Raw genomic sequence first — 18,228 nt, forward strand, 5'->3', positions numbered from 1 at the left:
ACATTGTCCTCAGCTCACATATAACCACGGGGGTAACTCTGACATCCTGCCTGAAAAAAAACCTTGTTGTTTCCTGTGCTTGACGTTTGAAAGATTTCCAATTTGGACAGGTTAGCATGTTTATACTAATCTCATCCTGTTACTTGAAATTAAATGATTAGCATTTTGGAAGTTGGACATTCCACTTTCATTTTGGTTTCCCCAGAAATACTGGGGGGTTTGTTATCTCCACAAGTTTCAGAGGGGAGTGGTGGAAGTTCTTCTGTTGCCTGAGCTGAGGCCAGGATTTCAGTCCAGACATTTGTGCTTTGGAGAAGGAGCCTCTGGGAGGTCACATCAGAAGTGTGCCAGTTTGGATTCTAGCTCAGTATTGCCTTCTCTTCATAGGAGTTACTGGAAACTAAGACAGAGAACTTAGGAAACTGGAAATTCTGAAAATAAAGGACTGCTTGCTACTTGTTAAAAATATTCTTAGTGAATACAGACGTGTGTATCTAATGAAAAGAAGTCTGAAGAGCTGGTCAAGCAGAAGAAACACAATCACCTTGTCCTGTTGGAACATCTCAGCATTGATTGCTTGGTGCCTTTTCCCTGGCACAGCCCAGACAGTTGTTCTCATCAGTGCTTAGGGTCCTTCACTTCAGCGTGTCTAACAAAAACTAAAAAAATTGCTGCTGCATTTGCTATTTGCTGTGCTCATTTTTTGTTTACAAAGTTGGATATCCAGTAAAAAGGCAGAAGCAACACTCCAAAAACCAAACCAAACCAAAAAAAAAAAAAAACCAAAAAAAAAAAAAAACAAAAAAAAAAACACCAACAAAAAAAATGAAGAAAAAAGGGACAAAATAATGAGAGTTGTTTGTAAACATCAAGGCTGCAAATTATTCACATCAAATATTTGGCAACTGGGCAACAATAACAAAATATGTTCACAGAGCTCTAGAGCAGTTTGCAATCAAAAAGTCTGTTTTCATAGAATATATTGTTCATCTCAGATCCTGATTTCTGTGGAGGCAGAGGGTTAGAAGCTGATTTCTGGAAGTAGTGTGCCTATTGGTGCTTTTTTAGACAGATTTTAATTCACAGGAGCCTGGGCAGGATGCATGGCTGTGGCTGGAGAGAATAATTGAATAACAACATGCACTCTGTCATGGCCTAAAAGTTCACAGAGTAGGTGAAGATTTACATATTATTGTTTTGTGGCTCATAGAATATGATTTTCTTTCTGTGAACCTGATATGTTCTAGTTTTTCCTTTAAAAAATGGGAAAAACTCCCCTCTGCCCTGGGAAAAATCTGGAGGATTTTTTCAACCTTATTTTAATTATATTGGTTGCAGTCTTAAAAATCTTACTTCAGTGTGATAGCACATTTTTTCTCAATAAATATTGAGAAATAATATTGAGAATAGCTCATTATTCAGCTGTTCAGCAACTGCCTTCGCATCTTTCAAGTGCAAATTTGTGTTTGCAAATAACTTTGTCTGGCTCTCATTGTGGGTACAAGTGTTACTCATTAGAGCTCTTTGTCAGCATCCCAAAATGTGGTAATTGAAGATCCAGCTACAAATATTTCTGTTTGTGTTTCCTATCTTAGTGTTTAGTTTAAGAGGGCTGAATCTTAAGCAGAAGTGTGTTGATGTTCTTTTGTTTATGTTTATTATAAAATCATAAAAGACTGTCATTTTCTGTGGTTAGCCCGGGCAGCGCCTGTGCTGGGGCTGACCTGCACGTGGGCTGGCTCACACCAGCGCCAGCAGGGCCTTGCTGTCACACAATTCTAAATGCACTTAGAGGTTTTTAAATGAAAAAGGAGCTGGTTAGTTATTAACTTGAAGAAATACCTGATTTTAGAGAACAGAAGATTACAAAACAAACTGGATTTTCACCAGCTCCTGAAGGGCAAACAGTACACTGTGTCTGGGGGCAGGGGGGAGAGAATTTACTCCTCACATTTCCCTGCAGTGTGTGTTTGTGTTGAAGCTTTTTCACTCTCATAGTACTTGATGTAAATGTTAATTAGCACTCCAGGGGAAATGTGTTAACAAATGTACCTTTGACACAGGTCCACAGCTCTGCTTTGCTCTGTAGCTGCAGGCTGGAAAGATTAGCTGGCAAAGTAGCTGGTGCTGCTTTTGAGGAAACTCTTCAAACAGGAGTTCAGGGGAGCTTGCTGAACACTTGGATTTTGCTGCTCTGCTGCAGCTCAGGCTGCTCTTGATGCTCTGTGGAAGAGGTGCTGGGTAAAATGTGAGCACTTCTAAGCAAACTACTAGAAAAGGGATACTTCTAACCATTAACAGGCTTCAAATAAGACTGCCTGGGCTATGGGTTTCATGAGATGAAGAAAAAATCACTTAGCACAAACTTCATGGCAGAATTTATTCCTCCTCCCCCAGCACTGATCTTGATTAGCAATAAATAAGGGTGGTAAAGTAATTCCTGTATGTTGTTAGAGTAGAAAGGTAACAGTAGAGCATTCATAAACACATTTACCTCATCACTGCACTTCTTTGCCTTTCCATAAACAGCAGGGCAGAGATTCAGAAATGGAAATCATTCACAGGCTGGGATTTTTCAGCAGTATTCAAACCAGGTTAGCATTTAGATATATTGGTGAATTCTGGCCAGATTAATTCCAGAACCCACCATGACTTCTGTGAGAACATATGCAGAGCCACTTCTCAAGATCTGGCTTGTTCAGCTATTCATTTCTGTGCAGCATCAAATCCTGATTTTCCCTGATGAGGAATAGCTCATATTTAAGACACAGTGAGAAGAGTCCAAGGTTATTAACCACTCTCTGGAAATGAGTTTGGTAATTTTAGCCCAGCCCTCATGAAACTGGTCTGGGGTTTGCAATAGCGATGAAAACCCTGCTGCAGGAGCATGCCTTTGTCTCCAAGAGCAAAGGGCAAAACTGCTGTTGGGAGTCCTTCTCTTCCCTGGAGCAGGATGTTGCATGAAGGATGCTGGTGTTACCACATGGCTCTTGATCAGCTGGGCTGACCCTGGCCTCCCTCTTGTGTTGCCCTCAGTGGGTATTTACAAGAAGGATGCCTCATACTTTTCCCCTTCCTGTAAAATGGTTTCTTTCTGGCTTTTATGGCCCTATGGGGAGTTTCAAGCCAGTGAGCTGTTGCTGGTGAGGGGCCATCAGCTCCTGTTTCAGAGCTGACTCTGAGGTTTTCAGGGACTCCAGCAAGGAGTGGGAGGGTGGGCAGAATGTGAACCAGTGCATATCTGAGTGGTGAGCAGCCCATGGGACACGGTTCAGAGCCCCTGGGCAAGCCTGACCTCTAAGTAGGTCAGCCATGGAGAGGCACTGCTGCTTTCTGCTCACCACATGTCCAGGCTGCAAGTGTGAACCAGGCTGTGCAGGGTGTACTCGGGCTGTTTGTCCCAGCCGTGCCTTCAGCTGGGCTTTGCCCGTGGGCTGGGACAGCCCTGGGATGGTTTCCTGGCAGAGGGAGTTCATGTGAGCACTCTTCTTTTGAAGTGCAGGTGAAAGAAACACCATTCTTCTCCGCAGTGGGAGATCTCCTCACTTTGAATTGCTGCTAGATAAATGTGGCCTTGACTCGGTAAAATATGTCCAAAACTACTGGATGGAAGCCCTCTGGCAGGGTGCTGCCTGAGGATGCTGCTGCTGGATGATGCTCCTCTCTGAGGAGAGTTTTGCTGCGTTTCAAACTGCTCCCTCCTTGCCCCTGCAGGGAGCCCCATCCAAGCAGAGAGCACGGAGCATCCCAAACCCACTGTGTGTGGAGGCACCGAGCAGGGATGGGGAGCCTGGGAAGGCACCCACCACCCCACAGCACCTGAGCCTGCCCTGGGGGCTGCACTGACTCCACCAGCCCCTCTGTGAGCATGGCTGGATTTTGGCATCTTCCAGCTGCCCCTGAAGTGGTGACAGAGGTCAGATCTGAGCTGGTTGGTGCTGTGGATGTGTTAAACCACTTCATTAAGAGTGATGGGCTGCATTAGCATCTGGCCCTGCTCCTGCTGAAAAATTCAATGTGGGAGATGCTGGGCCCTGGGTTTGGCTGCCTGAGGAGGAGACAGCACATGGTACCTCCAGAGTCAGCTAGTGATAGGTCATAACCAAGCAGACTGCCTGCTTCTGTGTCCTATGGTGGTGACAAAAGATAAAAGTAATTTTTATTGTTTAAAAAAATTTGTTTCAGTAGCCCCCCCCGATTGCAATTAGTTTTCTCAGCTGCTATACTTTTGCTGCTTGTTTCTATATTCATAAACCTTGTCTTCCAAATTTTAGCAACAATAGATATACCAGTCAGCAATTGTCTAAGACCATGTAAAAATTGAAACTTTAAGGAAAACAGTTCCATCCAGAGGGTTGCTGTCTAACTGGCTGCTTTGGTTTTGGCTCTTGCTGTATGTAATCTGACTCCACAGTATCCATCCAGGGGTTAAAATTCAGCTCAAGACAAGCACAAAACTCTGTCAGGTTTTGATAACTTGTTTGCTGTCTAACTCAGCAATAATCTGGTTCTCGCATTCGAGTAAACTGATCACCCAGCAGGAACTGGACTTCTGCCTTGTTGAAGGATGAATGTTGATTTAGTTGCTCAAAAGGAAAACATACAAGAAACGCAGAATTCTTGTTGACCCAACAACTGAAAGAAACATCACAACATTTCCTAAATCAACACACGGCAATTCTCAAAACAAAGTCTGAACAGCAGCCAGAAGCTTACAAGGCAGGAGATGATACTGTGACCAAACTGAGACCTTGAATCTTCCCTGCCTAAGCCATGGGGTGAGCTGGGAGCTCTGTCTGGAGATGTTCACTGGTGTCTCAGAAGAGCTGTTTGTGCATGAGCCTACTTGCTTTGCAGTCAGGAAATTTAATTATTGATTCCACAGTCGCCCTCACAGAGTACCCTCTGCATGAAATATGCATTCATACCTGATACGTCCCATGATTTTTTCTGTTTCCGCATATGGAGTTAAGGTTAATGTTCCATACACTGTGGACAAATAGCAGTTGTCATGGGAACCATAGCCTTGAATTTCCTGTCTCTTGAGTGATTAAATTCCCCGCAGTAATTTTGCTTTATTGGTTTGTTTCTGTAACTCCTTATTTCCTTGGTTTGCCCTGCTCGAGGACATTTCACAGGCTACTTGGATCTCCTCAGGCTTTTGCATTTTGTACACCAGTTTCAGGAAGAATTGAGTGTTTTTCACACTGTGTGTGAAGCAGCAGGAAGTAGAGTGGAGTGAAACTCCCCCAGGGGCTCTGAGCCCCGGGCTCTGCAGTGGATACCCGGCTTGCTGAATTCTGTGCTGCTGGAAATCCCCAGCCTTGCTGAGCAGCCCACTCCATCACCTGTCCAGCTTTAGCACCAGGGTGCTTCCTCCTGCCACGCTGTATCTGTGCTGTGTGAGGGCACCTCCTCATGCCCTGTCTGCAGGAGATGAGATGTGGAGAGCACCTTTATCTGTTCTCCCCAGGAGCCTGATGCTGGTAACAGCCAGAGCGAGTGGTCAGCCTGCCTGCTGGAATTCACACGGAGAGTGTCAGCAGGAATCTGATGGGCTTTGAGAGTTTCTGTCCCTGGTCCCACAATAACAAAAGGGCTGCAATTGTCTGATGGGATTTGGGGGCCTTTACAACACTGCTAGCTGCTCTGCCAGTGCTTTACAAACTGTCCAGATGTTCAGGTTTATTCCATAATCCTAGCCCTCCAGAAAATGGTATAAAATAATATTGAAATGGGAACAACAACCTGTAGAAACATATCCCTAGCTGGTAAGTAAAATGAATAAGTTGCTGTTAAATGCAAAATTTTATCAAAAGGCATAAAAAGACAGTGGGAGCTTTTGCTGTTTAATCTGAAATGTTCTATAAATAGAGCTAAGTGGCTACATATTGACAAAACTGGTCACCCCTAATTTAAGGCATGTCATAGGCAGTGGAAAAAGTGTTCCCATAGACTAATGTGGATAGAAATAGAGAGCAATTTGGAAAACTAGTGCTAGAATGGCATCACTGTAACTCCAGACCCTGCAGGCTGGATGTCAGTGCCACCAGCTGAACAGTGCTTTCCTTCAGCAGCCTTCGTGGTACTGAGCCTGGTTAACTGGCACTGTGCACTTTGAAGTCGTGATAATTAAAGCTGGAGTGTCATCTGCATTGTAATTAATATGCTCCTCTGCACCTAATTCATTCTGGCAGTATAGATTAATGATGGTAAATGACCAACAAGGATTTATCATGAGATGATTCTTGGTTCTACAGGCTGCCTCAGACAATTACAGGAAGCGATTGTTAACTTCAGGCTATTGTCCCGGCGTAATCGTGCATGTGCATTCTCAGCGTTGTTCTGCAGAAAAGCCCATCCAAGGGCTTCATAAAGACTCAGTTATGGCCCCTAAGAGGCTGAGACACCCTCGTAAACGTGGGAGAGGGGAAGCACAGGCTGGTGACACCGCTCTGATTTCTCAGTATCCCAGGGCGTGTAGTCTCTGCTGATATCGGCAGGAGCTGAGATGGAGAATTATTTCTGCAAATCAGATGCTTTTGCAAACGCACTTGTGTTGGGAGGTCAGGCAACAGGGTCAGCTGTGCAGTGGGGTACCCAGCTGGGGTGGGGCAGCCTCGTTTGTTACCAGTGCTCTTCCTGTGTGGCAGTGCTGGCGTGTCCTCCTTGGGTGCCATGGACCTTTTTCTCTGAGCACGTTACAGGGCCACAGTACCTCAGCAGTCCTGTCTGCCAAGAGCTGCTGGCATCTGAGCAACAGCCTCGAGCGTGGTCATTATTTTGAACTACCAAAACGCACTCTATAAAAAGAGATGCCCCCTCAAAAGGAAGATACTGAACTCCCTGAAAGCTTAGAGCCTCAGGAGGTTTCACTAGTCGGGCTTGCAAAATATTGACTTTCAAGCCAAACTGGTCACAGCTGGGGGACAAAACCATGTCATGCTAAGCAAAAGGTCATGAAAAATGATATAAATGAAGTGAAATTTTCCAAAGCATATAAGGTGCTCAAGCTCTCCTTGCTTCTTGCAAAAAGTGGTTTCATCATTACATTTTCTTATAATAGCTTCCTTGTGTACACAAGGAACTTAACCTGGCTTATTTAAAGTGCATCATGCATTGCTGCAAGAATACCTGATTAACAACGTGATCAATGTGTGCTGTTCCACTTGTCAGTCAATAGGAATTAATATGCAGGAGACTAGTTCAGAAATGAGAGATTATAATGGACACTTGCTTTTCTTTGTGCTGAAGTGTTGCTGCCTGAGCAAACAAGTGCTAATACGATGAGCTGAGCTCCTCTGCCTCCCCTCCCTGAGGCTGGCATGTTCCTCACTCCTCGACTGTTCCCCCATTTGTACCAATCCCAACCTTCCTCCTAGGAGCAGTGAGGCTCCTTCATGCTTGCAGTAGAGGCCTGGGATTTTTTTTTTTTCCTCTGCCCCTGGGATGTTCCTGGGAGTGCCCCTCCAATCTCCTGTCAGTCCCATCCAGCCTCTGCAGCACCTTTTGCAGTGCTGGCCATGAGCATGTGGTTGGCTGAAGCTGTCATTGACCCCAAATGGACTGGAGTCAGTCTCTGGTGTGGTTGATTTACCAGTGTCATGTTCTCCCATGCCAGACAAAGCACAAAGCTTAACTGCAAGTGGTTTTAGTGTTTATCGAAAAATATTGCTCAGTTTTGCCCGTGCTGCCCTGGGGACACCAGCGTGATCCTGGTGGCTGCTGGTTGTGCAACAGGGCTCCCTGTGCTACTTCTCTCCACTTTAATGACAGAGTTTCTCTTCCACCAGTAACCACATGGGATGGGTAACGAGACCCAAGCAAATGAGAAAGGTGGGGAAAGAACGAAAAAGCAGAAATACCTTTTATTTTCTTCCCCTCTTCTTCTTCCCCCTAGTAACAAAATTTATTGGTAAGCGGGTGTAGCTGACCTGTCCCTCCTTCCCCAGCCTCAGAGAGATGGTGATGAGGTGGCTTTGGAGGGGAGGAGTGTGTGGATGAAAGAGGAGATCTCTGGGGCACCATGGCCATGGAAACATGCAAAGTTGGTGTTAGTGTTTGTTATTGTTGGCTGCAGAGATGCCTGCTCTGCACCTTCAGCCCTGAAGGAACTGGGGTACATCTGAAAGGGTTTATCTGTGAGTAAGGAAATAGGGGTTGGGAGCAGAGCTGGATCAATGGTGAGTTTTTTTGTTTGCTCTCTGACCCTTCCCCCTCAGCTAGGAAATATAAACATAGATCTAATGAAACTAAAAGCAGAGGTCTCTTTGGAGAAAATTGAGGAGGCTTAGGAGGAAAATTCTTAAATGTTGCAAATTGTTTTTATTCGGTCTCAAACAGAATGCCTGCAGTTGCTTTATATGCTGTTTATGTTTGTCCTGTTTCATTTTGGAGAAGAAAAATCAAACCCAAACCATTTCATTTAGAAAATACCAAAGCAAAACATTTCAGAGAACCATAGAATAGTTGAGGTTGGAGGGGAACACTGGAGATCATCTAGTTCAACCCCTCTGCTCAAAGCATATTTGAATATGCTATACATTTCTGTTTCAAATTTTTATCTATGTCCATAGTAATTTCCCAATTTTGGCTTGAATTTCTAAACAGATCTGTGTTCCCTCCCCAGTTGTATTTTGGGATCAACTTTGCATTTACTGATTTTTATTTTCTTAGGCTTCTACTTGGGAAATCAATGTCCTCTGTGCTAGGCTGGCAATATATGCTGTCTTCAGACTCCATGTAGAAAGTGTTTTCCAGATGTCATGGATTCCATGTAGCTTCTCTTTTCTTCTGCATAGCTTTACATAACCACAAGTGTTTGACTTTATATTTGCTTATTACAGCACACTTGTGACTTAAAAAGATGTGGACACTTATGGGAGCAAAACATTAGCATTTATTATAAAAGGTAGTGATATACTGTCTGGTTGGCTTCCTACCTGTGTCCTCACATAGAATCATAGAGTCATTTAGATTGGAAAAGACCTTTAAGACCATCAAGTCCAGCCATAAACCCAACAAGTCCACCACTGAACCGGGTTCCTGTCATCTCAAAATGCTGACCTATGTCTGCCAACGATTTACTAGAGGGACAAAGTAGTGTCTGTCATTTATCCACTAACTTTTTTTTGCCAAGTTAAAATAAAAAACAACCCAAAACCGAAAAAAAAATTCCAAAATATTTGTAGCAAATAAAGAGCAGCTGAGGACCCAGAAACATGAATGACTGGGATGCCTCAGACTGGGATGTGCCCAAAAGCTTACACAAAGCCTAAAAAAAGGTTGCTTTGTGACAGCCATTTGTTGGTGCCCATGACAGTGTCACCCATGTGCCCTGTGGGCTTTGACACCTGAATTCCTACAAGCTGGGGGTGAGTGCACTGTCTGAGCTGCTGTTTTGGCAGAGATGTTTAATAGTAATTAGTGTGATCTGGACACTGGCTGGAGCAATACAATTGGATTTGTCCCATTTGGAGTTGCAAAGTGCTGTGGGCCAGGACTGTGGAACTGCCTTTCACCTCTGTATGAGAACTGCCCTAATGTGAACCTCATGGAAAGGAAACCCCTCACTTCCAGTACAGCATGAAACTTGTCCACTCTTTGTGAAATGGAAAGACAGTAAGGAATCTCAGAAAATGTAAGTCAGCCCTTCCATAATTTTTTCTTTTATCAAGGTTTTTAATTTCCTTTCCTGCCTTTTCTTATTGCAAATAAAAAAACCCCCAGAAACCAAATGGCTAAAACTCCAGGGTTCCTTAGCAAAGCTATTCCCTCATGCTTTCAGCTGGAGCAGTTTTCCAACAGTGACATGAGCTCACAATATGTTAGTCTGACTCTAAATAAGATTTTCCAGAGTTGGCTGAAGGTTTTGGCTTAGTTCTAGAATAAACTGCTCCGGAAACCTTTCTGGAGTGGATTCTGGATAACCTGGCACCATTCAAAGGATTAAAAAGTCATGCATCATTTGCCCTTTCAAAATACTCAAGGCTTTTAAATTTCTCACCCCAGAAAATGTCTTTCTTTTCATCAAACATCAGCTGTTTCCAATTGCTTCATTCTATTTTGGTCACTTATTCTCTCTTTTCCTTCCCATGCATGACTAAATATCTCCTTTAAATCAACTTGAAGCAATTTGTTTTTCCATTCATCCGTTGGGTTGTGCTGGTTTCTTTCACCGTTGGAATGCCACGTGAATGTCATACATTGAAGGAGCAATATCATCTGTGCAGTCCTGAGCGCGGGAGTGCTTGGCGCCAGTTCTGCAGCTCAGTGCTTGAAAGGCACGACAGCTGCTGGGTTCTGCATGCTTTAACTGGTTCATTTGCTGCAGCTCTGAGCAGAAATGCCATGGCAGCCCCACACAGCGCTGTGATGCCCAGGCTCGTGGTCTCATGATGAGCATTCTAGCTCTGGACCAGTGGGACTCATTCTGCCTCAGCTCAGCACTAAGCTCAAGCAGAGTGGTCCATCTGAGGGGCAGGCATGCTGAGCCTGTGGGCCAGGACAGGCTGCTCTGGCCTCGCTCCTTGGGAGGCTTCCTGAGCCACTGGTGCAACGCCCGGCTGCCACTTCGGCTGTGCCAGCTGGGCAAAGGCACAGGCTCTGTGCTGTGCACGATTCCTGGCGTGGATGTGGCCTAGGAGCAGCTGACCTTACGTAGAGGGGACTGGATCCCTTGTTAAAAGTGCAGTGAGGTGCCAGTGCCAGCCCTCCTGACAAGATGGTCCGTGCAAGTCCTGCATCAAACTCCAGTGACCAAAAAACCTTCCACACCTCAGTCCTGCCGGTGCTGTGGTGCCTAAATGCAATCTTGCATTTGTCTTGATCTCTAGAGCTGATGAGTAGGCACACTGCTCTTCAGTAACCTTGTCTTGCTGCCCTCAGGTTAGAATGAAGTTTCTCCAGTCCTTGATCTCTTGTATAATATACAAGCACCCACCAGATTTCTGACCCACGCGTGTGTGACACATGTGTTTTCCTTTCAGTTGACAAACACAGAAGCTGAAATTATCCAGAAAAAATAAATACCAAGGCCAAGCACAGGAAAGGGTTTGTTTCAGTTTGGGTTTCTTTCTTCTGGTGAAGTAAAGAATATGCTGGAGATAGATTTGACAAAGTGAGTGATCCAGATTTTTGTGGCAGTTGCATCCCAGCTCTAGCTGTCACAGCCACAGCTGATCCAAGCTGTGCTGTGTTCGGCAAGGGAAGGAGTCAGGTTCAGACCTGCCAGAAGGCCCTGAACACTAAACCCTTCTGTCCAGAGAGGGATATGTAAAGCTACGCTTCCTCAAGATTGCTGCCAAATGACTAATCTTGGACACTTTCAGGCATTCCAGCATGTCTGGTTAGTGGTTACTCTAGCCATCCTATCGTATTTTTGGGAACCAAAGGTCTTGCACGCTGAAGCTAGGTGCATATTATACGAGGGGTTCCTATAATGGATGTAGGTAGAGTTAGCAGCCCGTGCTTTGCACCAAAGATAACCTTGTGAACAGGGAGCATTGTGTACATGCTCAAAGTCAGACATGCAGGGGAATCAGTTTAGTTTACTTAGGAGTCATGGGCAGAGAGGGATTTTTAAACACAGATTGAATGAATCAGCCCATTAACTTCTGTTTTCCTTTCCATGCAAGTGACGACTACCTGCTACAGCCAGAGGTGAGCTAACAAGACAGAGCTCTGCAATCAGCCGCGGGTCAGACCAGATCACGTTATTTACAGTAAAAGAGAGCTCAAATGCTTTCTGCAAAGACATCCCAAGCTCAGACACTATCCTGTCACCTAGCCTTGCTTGTTCCCATTTACTGAGGGACTCCCAAAAACTGGACTGTGGTGATTCTTTCATTGTATGTTGAGAGCTGTCTTGGGGTGTACTCCAGGGAGTGTTCAACCTTTATCTCATGGGATTTTCCTTTTTGTTTAAGGTCCAGCATTATTTGGTTTCAAAACATAATTATATGTCCAGACCCTGACTATGTCCTGTACGTATTTGAATGCTTTCCTGTAGGCAGCACATCTCCCAGAGGCTACTTCTGGTTCATGTCAATGATCTTTGGGGTTTCACTCTGCTTTTTACTTCGATGATAAATTATTGTGGTTTCCAAAGGTTAATCATTAGTGCTCTGCAGAAGAGATGTCCTGTCCAGATAGTGTGGTTTCCTTTTAATTGTCTTTTTGGATCTAGTTTTGTTCTTATACTGTGGGGTAATGTGCCAAAGATGGCACTATGCAGGCTGTGTTGACGAGTTGAACTGTGCTACAAAATATTCCTTTTGATCGTGCTGTTTTTTCTGACCTCCATCAGCTCCCTTTTTTTTGGCCTTATATAGAAGCCCTTTGCCTTGTATCTCCTGTTTGGATCAGTGTTTGATGGGCTGGATCAGGTCACAGTACTTTCTTGTCTGCCTGAGACAGGATGGATATCCAAGAGGATGAGCTGACCTCCATCACAGCTGGTTATGTGAGGAGGGAGCCCTACACCAGTGAAATCCCAGCCCCAGCTAATACATTAATTGTCTTGTCTTCATAGGTAACACTGAACCTTCTTATAAATCTATTTGATTTTATGGCTACATGAATCTATTGTATGAATCTTTGTTGAGAAGTACAATCAGTAACCAGCTGTACCAGTGCAAGGAGCTACTGTCATGTCCTAACCTGTTCCCTAAAATATCAGCTGTCTTCTCTGAGGAGGCTTGAAAGCTCTTTGTCAGGGTCCATCCACCCTGGCTAGCTAAGCCCAATTTTAAACTCACACAACTCAATACTCATGAAACACACTTCAAAAGAGAACTAAATAGCTGCTTCAAGTGGGAAGAACTAGGGTCTATGGGTGCCACCCAGCAGTTTCCTGGCTGGCTGGCTGGGCTGTGGCAGGGTTGGGGATTTTCCCTGCTGATGCCATCTCCCAGGCAGTGCAGTGACCCAGCCCAGGTCTCTGGACAGCCGTGCTCAGCCTCCCTGACTCCCCTCTGCACCAGGAAAGGGAGGGAGTGCTCCAGCTGCATCCGGCCCGCCCGCCTGGCCACGGGAGGCCCTTGAAGTACAGAACAAAATAAATTCCCTCAATCCTAGCAATTTTCCCCAAAGCAGATCAGCAGGCAGCAGGCCTATGTTCTGTGGCTTGCTGTGGGCATCTGTGTGTGTCCCAGGATGCCTGTGTTTGATGACTATATCCCAAAGCCATGTCTCTGGTGTTTTTCTATGCCCACAAACAGCATTTGAAAGACATCACACAGAGATTCAAAATCATCTCCACTGGCTTCAGTGGAGTTGCTCCTGATCCAAGAGCTCCTTGCCTGGGTGCCAGAGATCAGGCACTCCAGGTGATTTGGCTGCAGAGCACATCAGCACACCTCTGGGCCTGCTCTCCATCCCCCCAGGTGTGCTGCTCTCCAAGGTTCCTTTGAACAGGAATTGAACTGATACACAAAAAAATGCCAACAGTTCCATGCTTGAACAAGAGTTAGGAAGTCTTTTAAACAAGCTGAGTTAAGAAAATAGATGGAGATGAGAATTGTTTCCTTGTACAGCTGTGTTAAGGCTCTTTGCGGGTTTCTGAGCTTCCTCAAGTGTCAGGTTATTCCCCAAATACAAGTCAGATACTGAATAAACCCACTGCATGTCTCTCCTCAGACACCAACTCCTTTTTCTGCAGTGGTTCCCCATTAGTAAAAAAGCTGGGAGACATTCCTTTCTAGGAGCAAACCTGCTACACTAAATGTCATCTCACTTGACTGTTACTCGCATTTTCCTGATAAACTGGCCTTCAGAGAAATGCACTCTTATCAGAAAGCTGTTTTGTTTAAAACCTTTTAGATGATCATTAGACAGCTCAAGCTTTTTCAGTGGTGCAGATCAAGATGTGCTAATTCTAGGAGAGGCAAAGTGTTGCTGCAGAATCATAGGTTATGTTGCACTTGAAAAATATGGAATTTTACTTGACTATATTAACTCTTAAATATATGATTTCCCAGAAACCACTGAAGCTTCAAAAGGTGGAGAGTTTGATGAAAGAGGTCAGATTACAGCCTTGCTTCTGGGCAATGACAAATACTTCCCAGGTCACTTAGGGCAAATCACTCAATATTTTCTCATCTCTAAGGAATTAGAATCATAAATCACCTAGTATTTATGATGTGTTCCAGTATGCCGGTGATAGGGCCATGTAACGTTAGATAAAAGAAAGTTCACTTTTATTTGTTGCTGAGAGATAAAAGGAAGCAGTACAGCATCTGTTCTAGAAGAAATCCATGATTTCTGTAATCTTCTCTGAAGTTCATTTCTCACTGAAGCGGTTAACAAAGCTTGGATGTAATGTATTCTAATCTAATGTGCCTAATTTAGCTGAACACTTTAAATTCTTTCAGTTATATGGCTCCGGTCTGTCTGTTTTTGTTTTACCTTTTTTTCCACTGCTGAGCTCCATAATTGTTCCTTTTAGCCACAGTCACCTAAGGTCAGGCTGTACCTTGCTAGGGAGCTGAACTGCAAACAAGGCTAACTCAATCACGTGTCTCCAGCCCATTCCTGTTATTAATCCTCCCAAGTTCTGGGCCTAGCACTTGGCAGAGCAACTAAAGTAAACTTTTTATCAGAAGTTCACATTCTCCTCAAGTGGAGGAAGAGCTGGATAATTCCTGCCTTTATTTTTTTTAAGAATATTGTAATGTGGGAGCTACCTCAGATTTATTCCAATAATGCAGGGGGCACAAATGTATTGGAAAAACTTTGTGCAATGTGAATTTATCTGATAAAATTCTGTTTCTCTTCCCAAAATGTCTTTCAGAATGCTTTCATCAGTAAATACACTGTCATTGTAACAAATACGATGCTGGCTTTAAACTGATGAGAAAATGGCCAAAATACATGCAGTTTATACTCTGACAGGAAGCTGGTCTGGGTATTTAGGTTTTGTATGAAATCTAAAGCACTGCAAAGAAATTTTATTCCTGCTTCAGTCTCTGTGTAGAAAAGTCCTGCTTAATTTACTTTCTCCTACTCATATAATTTTCACAGTCTTTGTCTCTGCTTCCATGCTTTGTCTGTTAAGTTCATTGCATGGGAGCAGGCACTGCAGATTCAGAAAATCCAGTTGGAAAGGAGAGCAAGGTTGATATATTTTCTCCCCAGAGCTTCTGGGGAGCCCAGTGCTGCCAGCGCCTTGTAAATAGAAAGACCTAACTCAAAATGCTACACTGGGATAAAGGTGGGATCTGTGAAATGCAGAGTTACTAACTTGGTTTCCTTTCAAAAGTATAATCAATTTAGATCAGATTTTTGAAGTCCTAAAGACTAGGGTTTTTTTAAAAAATGTGGTTATTTCTTTTGACAGCCCAAGACTGTCAAAAGGAAGATGTGATTTTTAGTTGTTTATATCACTGAGCAAGAGGGATCAGACTGTATGGGGTCTGAAGAGATGTCACGTGCATGGTAGGATCCTGACCTCAAACTACTCTGACACTTGCCTAATGAACTTCCAAGAATGCAGGGAGATGAATAAATCTTCAATTGCTTTGTCCAGATTGGTATACTTGTTGTGGTAGTGAATTTAAGAGTGATTGTTTTGACTTGGTTACATTAATTCATTGTAAAGGTAACGCGTGGAACAGTTTGCTCTGAAACTCCCCAAAAGCAGAAGTGTAAACCAGATCAGGGTTGTGGGGAAAGGTGTGTTTGTCACTTGGGCCATGTGAGAGATAAGGGTTGCTCCTGGTTACCTGTGGCTACCAGGGAGAGAGGCCTTTATGTGAAGGGATAGGAAGTGGGGAACTGTGCCTAGAGAGATTTCAGGGAGACAGAGATGGCACCACAGCTTATTTCAAATGAGTGGGGATTAAAAAGCCTCTTGATGGAGCACTAGGAAGCCACCCACTTGGGCACAGTAATGCAGACCCAGGAGATCTTGCCAAGGCAGATATAACCCATGAGATCAGCCCCCTCAGTTCATCAAATCCTTCCCTGCCCCATCTGTTTGGAAGTCTCTCACGAATTTAAAGGACATGTTTTCAAACTATTTTTTAACTCTCTTCCCAAAACATTTTGGAGATTTTTATTCTTTTTTTTTTTAGTGCTTGCTATTGTTCTTGTGTTATAGAGACTGTCAACCCCTGCAGCACCCAGCTGTGCTGGCTGTAACCATAATTCACACAAACTGCCAAGTGCTGTTCTGCTTAATATAACAGATCCTTCCATGATAGCTGTGCTACAACCAGCCCTGGTGAATGTGGAAGGATGGTGCCCATGTGAATAAGATTTATGTTTGTTAGGGCTGTGGTGAGTGAGCCTGCAAGCGCTGCCTTCCCCTTTTCAAAAACTCGGAAGATTTATCTCCCCGATGCATCCTGAGTCTGTTTCTCTCTTTTTTAAATAGCTATCCCCAGAAAACTTACATGGCTTGGTTTCTCCACCTGCCCTCAGTGTGATTTCTCCTTATCTCTCCCCCAGGTTGTCATCTCCTCTTGCAATCCTTGTGGTGTTGCTGTTGCTGCTGCTCAGCTGGATGTGCAGACAGCTATAAAATGGAGTTTACAAGAACCACGATCTCTGGGTGCTGTGCCATGGCACCACAGACATTCTTGTACATTCCTCCTTACAACTGTCTGCATGCAGAACTGCATGTAGGCAAGGGTCAAGGACTGTGACTTCCCTGGTGGGATCTTGCAGAAATAAGAACACAGTTGGAAAAAGAGTTGGAAAGAATAGTGTTGGAAAAAATGCTCTGCCATTGCTGGACAATCAGAGCCTGATTGCAATGAAGCAACTGGATGTGAAACATTCCTGGGAAAAGGGAGGTATTCAAATGCACAGCCATCTCTGGGTTACCTGTTGGCAGTAGGGTATGATCCTCTCTGCTAGTTAAGGGTTCAGCTTCTTGCATAGGTAAGGACACTGCCTTCTCCACAGAAAGGCTTAGCAGCGGGGAAGGACTGTACACAGTCGGATATGACTGAGTGTATTTAAAGGTATTGTTTTGACCCAAAGAAAGGAAATGTACTTGAGAACACAGCAAGGAGTTGTTAAGTATTCAGATGAGGTCCAGTTCCCTGTCTTATATTCAGACAAGTTTGTAGGATAAATTCTTCAGATGTTTTGGTGATCTAGGAACATAAATCTCACAGCCAGGACATGGGATTTTTTGCTATTGTGAATAGATAATAAATCATTGCTCAGTATGACCATGGATGATGAATCTGTTCCTTAAATAATAACTTCAGCAATCATGAAAGCCATCTGTTTTGCAGGTGTACAGTCTAGTCTTAAAGAGTAATTTTAGGGAGTTTTTCAGCTTCTGCTGCTGCCATACAGCAGGGATAAGTCTCTAGACCCATATTTTATTGTTCTCTTTACCATTCTTACTCTGTCTGCCTTTGGGAAGGGTTAAGGATGCTGGCCCAGGAAGGCAGGCTGCTGGCCACTAGCACTGCTGGTTAACCAGGAGCAAACAAGAAAGTGTCTGCTGGGCAGGAGGCAGTGGGGTCCTGGGACAGACTCAGGGGCAAGGAGTCTGTGGATTTGAGAGCCTGTCTTGAGTGAGTCTTCCCTCATTAGCCTGAACTGATCTTTTAGTTGCTGGGGTAGACAATAAGGACTAAGAGCTTGTCCTTCTAGCTCTGATGACCAAAGAAAACTGACCTACTGATGGAGGAGACAAGTTGTTTGTTTCTTTTACTGCTTTTCTTTTGTTTTCTCTGATTGGATCCAGGCAGGCCACAATGGGGTTGTGGCATTGGGAACCACTTCAGGAGTCTGAAGGGTCCTAAGGCTGTGGTCACTTTTGGGCTGAGGCTGGCTAGCTAAGAAAAGGATCCAGTACTCCCAGGAAGCAGAGGGACCTCAGGCACTTGTAGAGTGTGAGAATTGGGTATACCACTCCACGTAAAAGGACCAGTTGTCATCCTTGGTTTAGTAAATCACAAACTGAAAGGGTTGCATGCTAAACAAATGTAAGTTGGCTTAAAAATACTTAGGAAGAGAGAATGGAAAATTCTCCAAGAGGGGAACAGCTAATTCTCTATGGTCACAGCTGGCTGCATGGCACCGTGTATCCAGACAGATAATACTGCTTGTGAAGCACAGGATAATTATAGGGGAGTGGGTGGGGACAACAGTGCTTTGTTCCTCCCTTCCCCACAAATTTTTGGTCAACTGCAAGGCGAGGCCAGGCAGCTGGAGCTGTTGGAGGCTGCTTTGGCAGCAGGTCCCCCTCCTGCTGCTCCTCCTTCC

The 18,228-nt window shown here is 44.3% G+C and overlaps 1 protein-coding gene across 1 annotated transcript in view; it reads left to right on the forward strand.

Moving 5' to 3' along the window:
• Positions 1-18,228, forward strand: part of PDE8A (phosphodiesterase 8A) — a 141,949-nt gene that overhangs the window by 1,028 nt on the left and 122,693 nt on the right. The gene's annotated exons all lie outside the window — the stretch shown is intronic.

This window comes from Aphelocoma coerulescens, chromosome 10 (genome assembly GCF_041296385.1).
Source record: "Aphelocoma coerulescens isolate FSJ_1873_10779 chromosome 10, UR_Acoe_1.0, whole genome shotgun sequence".
Lineage (NCBI taxonomy): Eukaryota > Metazoa > Chordata > Aves > Passeriformes > Corvidae > Aphelocoma > Aphelocoma coerulescens.